The 11,163-nt window shown below is 38.7% G+C and overlaps 1 protein-coding gene across 3 annotated transcripts in view; it reads left to right on the top strand.

Moving 5' to 3' along the window:
* Positions 1-286: 286 nt before the first annotated feature.
* Positions 287-11,163, top strand: part of LOC139949116 (5'-AMP-activated protein kinase subunit gamma-1-like) — a 167,508-nt gene continuing 156,631 nt past the window's right edge. For 2 of the 3 annotated variants that reach the window (XM_071947519.1, XM_071947521.1), the window contains exons 1-2: positions 287-449; positions 3,218-3,280. The gene's annotated coding sequence lies outside the window, so the exon portion shown is untranslated. Of the gene's footprint in view, positions 450-3,217; positions 3,281-6,398; positions 6,489-11,163 lie in introns of all 3 variants that reach the window. The other variant, XM_071947520.1, reaches the window with a different exon arrangement.

Here is an 11,163-nt window from a genome sequence, read left to right as displayed (position 1 = left end):
TATGAGAAACATCGCACATATATTGTACGTTATCGAATAATGCAACGTTTGACACGCCATAGGCGGGGGGTCAAAAAATTTCAGATCAAATAAACATTCTTGTCCCAGAGTTTTTCTTTTGTCTGTACATAAATTATAACCTATTAATTGCATAAATATTTAAAAGCTGAAATTTAATTAAATAAAATTAAAAAAGTATTTTTGTTCTTCAAGTTTGGTATTGAAACTAATCTAAAGCAAAGATTTGATTTGGTCAAAAACAAGTCTTTCGTTTGTAGTGACTCCGGCGTACGCGTACACGCAAGACTTGCAGTCTATTATTTTTGGCTCGGCTACCATATTTCGGCCACTGCATATAAAAATGCTGTGTCTTTCTTTCGGCCTGAAGTGTGACGTCAGATGTGTGGGCTATGCTTTCAAAAACAATTTAGAGTAAGGCAAAAACCAAGGTAAATAATGCGTTGGATCGTTGGATGATGCCCTGCTGGGGATAGCTATAATTGTCTTGTTTGTTTTATCGGAAAAGTTTCCGTATGGCGCCACCACTTTTTCATTCGAAATAAAATAATATAGTATCTAATTTACCTGATTGATATATCCCTTTTTGTAAAAATGAGTGAACAAGTGGTGGCGCCATACGGAAAGTTATCCTATTATTATTAATAATTAAGTAATAACTCTTAAAATAATTATTTTTTATTGGCATCCTGCCCTGGGCAGCCTGGTTGGTGTCACAGGTTTTTTACTTTAAAGGTCGATGAGGTCGATAGGATTTATTAACCGGAAAATTGTTCACAATAAAAAGCGAAATGATTTTTTTTTTAAATCATCTGTTTTTTAGTTGTGATATAACGTAACCCTCCAGCCTGGTGGCCGTCGCGAGGAGGGTTACGTTATCGCAACTACTGTACTAGTCTAGTCTTTATATATAGAGCACATAGTCGATTCGTTCGCGTATGAATAGCGTGATTAGCTTACTAGGGTTTCATCATCGTAGAGGCTGATACATGAATATTCATCCTGCTGTAATGAATCATAAAAAAGGAAACATGTGCAACGTTCGTCCTGTATCGTAGCGTCATACGTTATCGACCCTCATATGTTTTGATTCCTGTTTCCCGCGAAATTGTGCAAGCTGCACCGGTGACGGAAGCTATGCAGTTTACTCACGATCTGTATTTTCATCAGTGTTAATCATGCTGAGAATAAAGTTTCCTGTCGTTGGTTATGCTCAAACATTTATAAAATGATTGATTTTTGGTACTAATCACTAGTGCATTATTATGCCAACATTCAAGTGAGTCAAAGAAACATCATCCAACCTCGAAAGTTCAAAACAAAATTACTATCTGCTAGATTGAGTTTCATTCTGCTTTAGTCACAAGATGGATCACGTGAGGTGGATACTATTTTGGATTCTATGGTGTGCAAATGTGGGGCAAATATTGAAATATTTTAAGTGAAAATGACAACAATTTTTTTATTTTATGTACTGCATAACTGTTATAAATTCCGATAAGCGTAATAGTTATTAAGTCTACATTAAAGATAAAGTATCATAGATTGGTTTCTTATCTCCTGAAACCAAACATTACTGGTCTGAAATGGGGGAAAAGGTGAAGTGTGAGTGCATCAAGGGGGTGGGGTGTGTTACTTTCATGCCTTATGATATCTCTGGATTCTAATATAGTAGCCATAATGCCTCAGGACAAAAATGTAATTAAATTTGTGAAGTAGTAATTGAATAACAATTTTGATTTATTTTGCCCGCGGTACTAGCTTCTGAATATTCAATAAAATACCAACCAATAAAAGGTGTGAAAACATATGACGTTGCTCCAATGTCGTGCATGCATAAGCACTGTTAATGACGGACTGTCTCTCGCAATGTAAAACCAAAACTTAAAAAATTTCAACACACCATGAAGTGAAATGGTTATTGTTAAAAAATTTGATAGATTATTTGAATTTTCTTTTTTTAGTTTTTGATTGTGAACAATTTTCCTGTTATCCTACTGAAAACGACACCAGGGTATGTATATTGTGGGTGTAGCTACCCAGGGAGAGCTGTTCATTGGCTCTGACGTTGCTGACCGGCCGACGTACCTCCAAAACCTATGAACACTACTACTACCACTAGGCTAGGCCCTATCCAACTTTTTTTTTCACAATGACACTAAGAATAAGATTTCAACACACTACCTCCATGAAATTCATGAACACACGATGAAGTGCACCACTGCAAGTGTCATTCATGTCATTGTATTTGTAAAAAGGTTGGGTAGATGATTTAAAATGAAAAATATTAGTTGTTGATGTGAAAAATTTTCCCGAGTCACTGAAAACTCCTGACACCAGGATATAAAACTTTTATAAAAGATTGTGAGAAACGGCTCCCCCTAAAACCTGAAACGTAGTTTGGAGAAAGAAGTAACTTTCCACTAATTCAGGTGAATTTGATTTTGAGACGTCAGAATTAGATTTTGTCTTTGAGGTCTCCAAATCAAGCATCTAAAGCAAACAACTTTGTGTGACAAAGGATTTTTTTCTGTCGTTATTATCTCACAAATTCGGCGACCAACTGAGCTCAAATTTTCACTGGTTTGTTATGTTATGCATAAAATGTTGAGATACACCAAGTTAGACGATTGGTCTTTGAGTGACAATCACCAATATTGTCCAGTGTCTTTAAGACAGTTTAAATTTTGTTGGCTCCTCTACACTACAGCCTCAAAATGTCCAAATACTGACCGTCATCTCTGCCAAATACTGTCCATAATCTGTCAAATAGGCCTACTGTCTGTGTGCATTCAAACGTGCACTCAGCATGGCGCCACTATTTGCCGGGCGGACGTACTCTTTGTCACGTAAAACTTGCCAAATACTAATAGTGTCCACGAGGGTCCACTGCGCATGCTCAGCAGACACTTATGGCCAGCGGACACTTTTTGTCATGACACCGGGTCAAATAAACCAATATCCTGAAAATTGGTATGGGCACGTCTAGGAGTTTATTCAGACATTCCAAATTGCGGTTTTCCATTTTGGCTGCGCCTATGTCTGACTGCTCGAAGTGTGACAACAGATGTTCAGGCTAACAAAAACCAAGGCCCGTACCGCACCTTTAAGTCTAGCTCTAGCTCTATCTTAGCTAGTGCTAACCTTACCTTATGCCCTGCTGGGTTTAGCTAATTAATTGTCTTGTTTCTTATCTTAGCTGTGTGTCGCCATCGTGTTTGTGTTGTCGCTGCCATCCCACTTAATAAGTCAACGTCACACGGTAAGTATACTTTTAAAAGACAGTTTCAAATTAATGGGCCTTCCTGGTCAATTTCTGAAAATTGGTACGGGTAACGTTTCAGAGTTTTTTAAGCCATTCCAAATTGCTGTTTTCAATTTTGGAAAATTTTCCACACCTCGCCACCAATTTATCTGCCCTTAATTAGCTATAATTACACTGAATTGTGTCTGATAGGAAGAGGGGTTACCTCAAAACATCCGAGTAAAGAAAGAGGAAAAATAACAGATCAATTGAAAAAAATATTGTCAAAATCTGCATTGTTTTGCCTTGCAGTGGGACGAAAATTTGCCATCTTTCTGGTGTGTGTGTTTGTGTTGTCCAATACTCCAATCAGTCGGTCATCGTCCATGCGCAATGGAAGTTTTGCTAGGCTCTGTTCATTTCAAAAATGGGAAGAAAAAGACTATTTTTAGGAGGGAGGGAGGGAGGGAAGTTCGAACAAACTACAAAGTGTTACATGCGTTGATGAATGGGCTAAATCATTGTCTATTGTAGTCTTGGCCCAATACTATGGTGCTTGATTTTGGATAGTGTACTACGTGCGGTTGAATCGCCAAAGCACGTCCGCCACGGTATGATTTAGTTAGATGGACGGTTTGAAATCTAGACTACGCTCTGCCAGCTACCATAGTCTTGATAATCCTGCAGCGCTGTGTTAACTTTTTCATTGTTTTCTGCTTCAGCTTTGCAACGGACCAATCAGCGTGAGATTGTTGTAATAAATTAACATAATGTATTAGTTGACCCCGGGGTCTTTCATGTTATGATTACAAGGCAATGGCAGCTCCGTGTTTGTTGTGGAGGAAAAATCGTAAGAAAATAGGAAATGATATATACAACCAACGTTTGCAACTGAGCAGGTCATGGATCCCAAGTCATTATGTAACTGTCAAGTGTCACAAAGTGGTGAGTGGAGAGAATCTTGTTTATTGATCGAATCTGTATAAAATAAGAAAACGTAAAGTCATTTTATAAGTATAATAGTAATAATAGTAATTGTTTGTCATGTTTGTGAATACCTAATTTGCTCTGAAATGAAAAATACTTCAAAACTTGTTGTTATTTTTGTAGGTAGACCTCAGGAGTCTGCTTTGAGAGAACTGCTGCATGACCACCTTGGAGTACTGATACTTTTTAAGCCTCGTCTTGTCAGATGAATGGGCAATCGACTGCTCTGCAATTAAGGAATGGAGTTCTTGATTCAAGAGAGACAAATCTGTGACAGAATCAAAATTCAAGCATACATGTAGTTGTGGAAGAGATATTTTGCTGTTTTGCAGAGGAAGCGTCAAGAGAAAATGAAAAGATGGAACATATTAACTGAGTACCAATACAGAGATTGACTTTCAAGATGAGTTTACATAGCTTTTTCAACCCTGAGGGAGCTGTGTGCATACGCTTAGCAACCGATGCTTTTGGACTGGGGTTGATGTTTGTCATTATTTTGAACACCAGTATGAAAATGTACAACTAAGTGGAAGAGTTGGTCGATATGAGCAAAATGGTCTTTCAACTGCCATTAAACTATCTAAGACACAGAGAATCAGATGAAAACTGCATTGCACCCCACAATGTAGAATAGTGGTCGTAGGCTCAGCCGCTCACACAAGTAAATGGTACAAACAGTATTGTGTATAACTGCTGTGATAACTTACTGTGCACTTTAAAGGCTGCTGTGGGAAAGCCTGTGATGGGCGACTATAGTCACTGGTGTCACTGAATGTGTTTCGTAAGTAAATTATGTTGCCATGAATTGTCGTGAGCGATACAATAGACAGTTCACCAAACAGGAAGGTGTTACTATTTTTGTTGTACTCTTGGCAGCACGATTATTCAATTAGGAATATAAAAAAAGTAGTCGCAACACGACTAGTGATTTTAATAATTTCGACTGTGCGACAAGTTTGACAGTGTTGTCGCACTAGTCGCCCAGCCCTAGACATAAAGTGACACAATCCTTTAATCCTTTCAGCGTGAGTTTTACTATCTTGCACCGGCAGCAAATAATACGCTGCAGTGCATTTTGGAGCTTGAACAATTTATGACTAGTGTGTTGAAGTTGACACTATTTGAGGCACGAATAGTTGAGAATCAAGTTTCACCAGCCGCTCAGGCTTTAATTGTGGGGTATTTCTTGTTATATAGCCTGTTCTCAAACCTGATCATTTTAATAACCACTGTTCTGTGAAAATTTGTGTTTGGCAATAAAGAAATAAATTTTATGAACAAGTACATTGTAATTTGTGTTGGCCTTTATTTAGAAATATTATGAGTTCATGTGATTGTGACACAATTAGTAGTCCTAACATTAAATACATGTGCAAAGTCGATGCATGAACGACAATTAGATTGTACATGTACAGTGAATAGTGTTTGCTGTAGTAAATCTACTATACACGGTAGTATCATGGAGGTTTCTACCTCCATGGTAGTATTATATGCACTGCGGGCAGCCCGTCTCTGTCTGTGGCTCATGTGATCTGCCCACGACAAATCATTCAGGGAAGTATGAAACCATGAAACAAACACGACATGTATAAACGAAGATGCAAGCATTTTGCCAGACATTCTGTAGTCAGCTATATTTCTTCAGAATAACCACAATAATTATAATATTTGGTTGCCTGGGAAAAGGAGATGTAGAATTTAAATCCCTGCATTTTGTTCGTTTTGTATGGCCAGGCAAACCGTACTATCACTCGTTCGTCCCGTACGTCTGACCATGGCCCAACCATGCGACCGTGGCCAGACTTCATGCTGCTGGGCGCTGCCATGTTGTTCACATATTGAATATGCATTAAACAACCTTGACAACGACCTTATTTACATAGTACGGCAATGCCCACAGTGCACGCAGCGCTGCAGGATTACCAAGACTATGGTAGCTTGCAGAGTGTAGTCTAGATTTCGAGCCATCCAGCTAACTAAATCATACTGTGGCGGGCGCGCTTTGGCGATTCAACCGCGCGTAGTATACTATCCAAAATCAAGCACCATAGTCTTGGGCCAAGACAGTGTCTATTGCTGTATTGGACCGCCGTTGATAAGCTTGTTGAACTTGTCTACAGGACTATAGTGCAACATTTATTTTTGACAGGTCATCACAAAGGCGGACGCCCCGCACCACACAGACAGCCAATTACACTGCCCTGGAACGTTTTGCTAGGATAACTAACTTTGCTATTGGGTAGGAACATTTCATTACACTTGACTGTACACTGAATCAGCCAATGTGCTGAATTTAGACGCAGGCACATATTTGCTATTGTGAACTTTTCGTTCTGATGCGTTCGCTGTGTTCGTCAGTCAACTTCGGAGTTTACTCGTACACAATTAAAAAAGTAAATAGACTCACAATAAACATTTGGATCATTGTAAAGGAATGTTGTTTATTTTTCAGTTGACCATGTATTTTTTTTTTTTGGTAGACGTTAACAACAGTAAACCCAATTAGTCACCTATTACTGTACTCATCAATCATCATTATATTCTCGCCCGTGTCCTGAGCCCCAATCCCATTCTGCCCGACCCCTATCCCCTACTACATAATCTCAGTTGCAGATCAGTTATTCAAGGGCATTCTCGGGATCTTCATTGAAATAGTTGTCCACCACCATCGCTTCTGCCAGGTCTGCCAGGAGAAAGATGCAGATGTCATTGAAAACCTGTGACATAAGATAAGTTTTGAGAAGAGACTTGAATTTTGCGGTACAAACACAAGATCGAAGATGGTAGAGAGTTCCAGATGCATGGGGCGGCTGAAGAAAAAGACCTGTCACCCCATGAGTGTCGAGACTTGGGTTCAATGAGGAGAAGCATGGAACTTGATCGGAGACTCCTTGATGGAGTGTAAACTTGAAGCAGTTCAGAAATACAGTGGGGAGCCTTGCTATGTAGAGCTTTGTACACAATGAGCATCAGCTTGAAGATGATTTGTTGAGAGATAGGGAGCCAGTGTAGTTGTTTCAGAATGGGGGTGATAGAACAGGATTTTCTAGACAGTGTCACAATGCGGGCAGCAGTATTTTGGAGCCGTTGAAGTCGGGAAATCTGGTTGTTAGGAAGACTGTAGAGAAGAGCATTGCCGTTGTCAAGACGAGAAGTAACAAATGCGTGAATGACCTTTTCAGTGGCACTTTTGTCCAAGTACTTGCGAATCTTACCTATATTCCTGATGTGATATGATGATAAACGAACAATATTGTTGATGTGTGGCTGAGGTGTCATGGATGAATCAAAAATAACCCGAGCTTTCAGCGAGGGAGCTATCCGAGCATCACCGATGGAGATGTATGGCACTGAAACCTTAGTTAACTGTTGACGTGACCCAAATAAAAGGAACTCTGTCTTATCATCATTTAACTTTAGGAAGTTTTGTTGTGTCCAACGTCGAATCTCTTGGATGCTGTCTTGTAATAGATGTCTTGAAAAATCATAGCTGAAATGGAACAACTGCGAAGACACTTATGGCCTCCTGGTTTTTAATACTCACCTGCAGTGGATACAGGAATCACCAGAGTTGCTGAGGCTATTATCGCCAAGTTTGGGTAGATCTTCAAAGAATGCAGATGCTGCAGAGTTTCCCTAACGTTTGCTTCAAAGTTACCTTGGTTGTTGATCATGTTCGATCTTAGGGACACCCACTCTGCAGTCGCAATCCTAAGGATCGTCGACAAACCCGGACCTGACCTCATCGCACTGTGAACACTGTGGACTATGTCATGCAATAAGAACTGTAAGAACTGTGATACTTTTAACTCTGAACTCTCGATAATTATCCAAACCAATTAATCTCATGTCATATTGGGAACAAGCAGGATGGGACGTCTGTTGCGACGATACTCTGCACCATCAACATGGATGATGTATTGTAAGAACGTGATGGTCCAGCCGTTCGCATTACTTCTTCCACACTCCACCCGGTTTAGGTGCGGAATCTGACATTGTCTCCCGGTTTTTAATTCATCCAGTTGTTTGCACCATTGGTTTCATTGAAGTAGGATGCACTCTTGGATTTGTACAGTTTGTTGGCTTTCTGTACACTTGTTTGTAGCTAGCGATCTTAGGCTGAAGATTGCGTGGTAGAATTGTTAATGTTTTGCGCATTTCGCCACCCATCATGAGTCGTGAAGGAGACACACCGAGAGTTGGGATGGGTGTGGAACAGTAGGTCATCAATGCTAGGACCGGATGGTGTAGAATCATCTTAAATGCGATGTGGACTGCCTTTTCCGCTTGACAATTAGATTGCGGTAATACTCTTTCGAGAACTCCTTGAATTCGCTTAAAAATTGCGATCCATTATCTGTCACAACCACCTCAGGTAGTATTCCATAGTGTGCAAATGTTCCTTTTATATAGTTGATGATAGCAAGTGAAGTTGTCTTATGTAGCTGATAGACTTATGAAGCTCAGCCATTCCGTGGTATTTGCGCTTCATAGTAAACATTTTAAAATGGTTGTCGTTGAAGTTTTTACATTTATTTTGAAACAAGAACTCCTAGTGCTTCTTCTTCTAAAAAGACTTTATAAAAATATTCTTTATTGTTTTTGCGACAGCCTTGGGAGTAAAGGGTAAAAAATCATTGAAATTCAGGTTTTTAAAAGAAAATCATGAAACAATATAGGTGTTCAGATTTAATCATTATAAAATGTATAAACAACAAGAGTCATTAGTAAGGACAGCCAAAATTAAATATGCCTTTTTGAACTATTAACTTTTTGAAAAATGGGAGTTAATTTTTACCCAAGGTTGTTTTACTCTCACGTGAGTCACCAAAAAAATAATTATAGTATTTTTTCAATTATAGAACCTCAACATTGTTTTTCTTCTCTCTCATAAAAGTGGTCTTTTCAAAGGGTCTTTCAAGAATTAGAAAAAACCACCCTCGAGCATGTCGAGTTTGTCACATGAGTCACGGCAAATGCACTTAATGCACGTGGTTAGCAAAAGCTACCAAAGTATTCTGGGGATGATGTCTATGGAATATTACAAAAGCACCCCAGCCCATTGGAACATACTACTATGCCGATTAATTTATAATTTTGTTTTAGAACAAGGAATTATTACAGTGTACAATACTGTCAGAAGATCATGTTGAACTACATGTACACTGCATTCTGCACTGTGCAATGTGCTCACATCTGAATAGTTTACCTGCATTATTTAAATAATACAAGGAATGATAAACTTGAAACAAGAACAAACAAAAATAGTTGATGAAACTGTGTATTTTAAACAGCTACCTGTGTGGAGTGTTTTCAACATAAATGGTATTTTTACTTGTTTATAATGCACTTGTTCACCATTTTAATGTAATTTTGATATGTGTACACTTCTGAACTTTTCGTAATTATCAAATAAAAAATCAGGCCCCTACCTAAAGGTTTTTTGAAAAACTAAAAACACTTCTGCCGTTGAGAGCGGGCGTCAAAGGACAATGCCGCTGACGTCATTTGTGGGAGTTTGCTTTGTTATACATCCATGCTGCAACAAAGCGGCTTTATCTACTTATGACGTTTTGAGAGTGATTACGTAACAGGGCTTTTCGCAAATCTCGCAGAAAAGCTCTGGACAAGGCCATACAAAATGATTTTTGTTTTACACAATTGAAACCTACATTGACATTTTCATTCAAGCAGGTCTTTAATAGTCTAGGCGATTGGTGCAAAGTACTGTAAGAATTGCTCAGAAAGTGATAAAAGCATGAAACTTGGCACAAGTATTCTTCAACCCATACTGGGTGTTTTTAGGGGTGGAGCCATTGAAAAATGTATTTCCCTTAGCAACAGTTGCTAGGTAACAAATTTACCATAGCAACGGCGCTTTTAAGCCTCCCTAGTGCACCCGAATAGCTTGTTCTCATGTTACAGATTATTCAGAACTATCGGTGGGCATGTTTCAAAGACGACCAGCGGCATCAGTAGACAAAACAATACTTTAAGCGTCACCATAAAACAAGAGAAACAATTGTTTTGTTGCTAGGGAGTTATAAATAGAACAAACCGTCTATCTTCTGTTTGTCAGAATGTTGCTTCTATTTCACATTGCCTCTTGGTCTAGAGAAGAGAATAATTATTGGGTAAAATAATCTTCAAGATTGTCATAATTGTTATTAAAAAAAACATGTTTTTTCTCAATTTTGCGTTGCTTGGTAGCATATTTACCGTAGCAACTATCCTAGTACACATACAAGACTGTCTGTGAACACGGGTTTCACTTTCACTGAACTCATTCATTCTAATGTTGAAAAAAAAAGTGTTTACCTGAATATACCGGGAGTGCAATGGCTTTTGCACACCTTAAGCCTATATGGAATCCAAACATTGTTGATACGTAATACATCAAAGGTAGCAAACAGAAACTAGCAACCGACAAAGTTGCCACCTTTAGGCTTTCACTTAATCATCATCACAATCTCTCCTGCTTGTTCGTTAACAATGTATCTATACAATTAAAAGCGTCATCTTGGATTGAAAATTAGAAGGTCCAGTGGCATGGCATCCTTGTGGAAATCAACATGGTTAAGTGTGTGGAATTCAATACGTTTGTGTGGTTTCAGACGTCTACAAAACCCTGACCCAAACTCCCACTTACCAGTCATCTGATTTGAGAAAGTTTATCAGACTTCCTTGAAATCCTTATGACAGGTGACTCATTTGTTGAAAGATTTAATGGGGAATATTTATAAAAAAAACTATTTACTTCCAAATGGCATTTATAAAAAAGCAGTCAGTTCCAAACGGCATGAGAATTATGGACAAGGCGGATGGGATCAAACGGAAGCTTTATAATTTGGACACATTGGGTAGGGCTATAGGTTGGAAGGAGCCTGAAAGGTGTCTATTAATAACATTTTGGG

This window comes from Asterias amurensis, chromosome 16, assembly GCF_032118995.1.
Source record: "Asterias amurensis chromosome 16, ASM3211899v1".
NCBI classification, from domain to species: Eukaryota; Metazoa; Echinodermata; class Asteroidea; order Forcipulatida; family Asteriidae; genus Asterias; species Asterias amurensis.
This window is presented reverse-complemented; position numbering and strand designations above follow the sequence as displayed.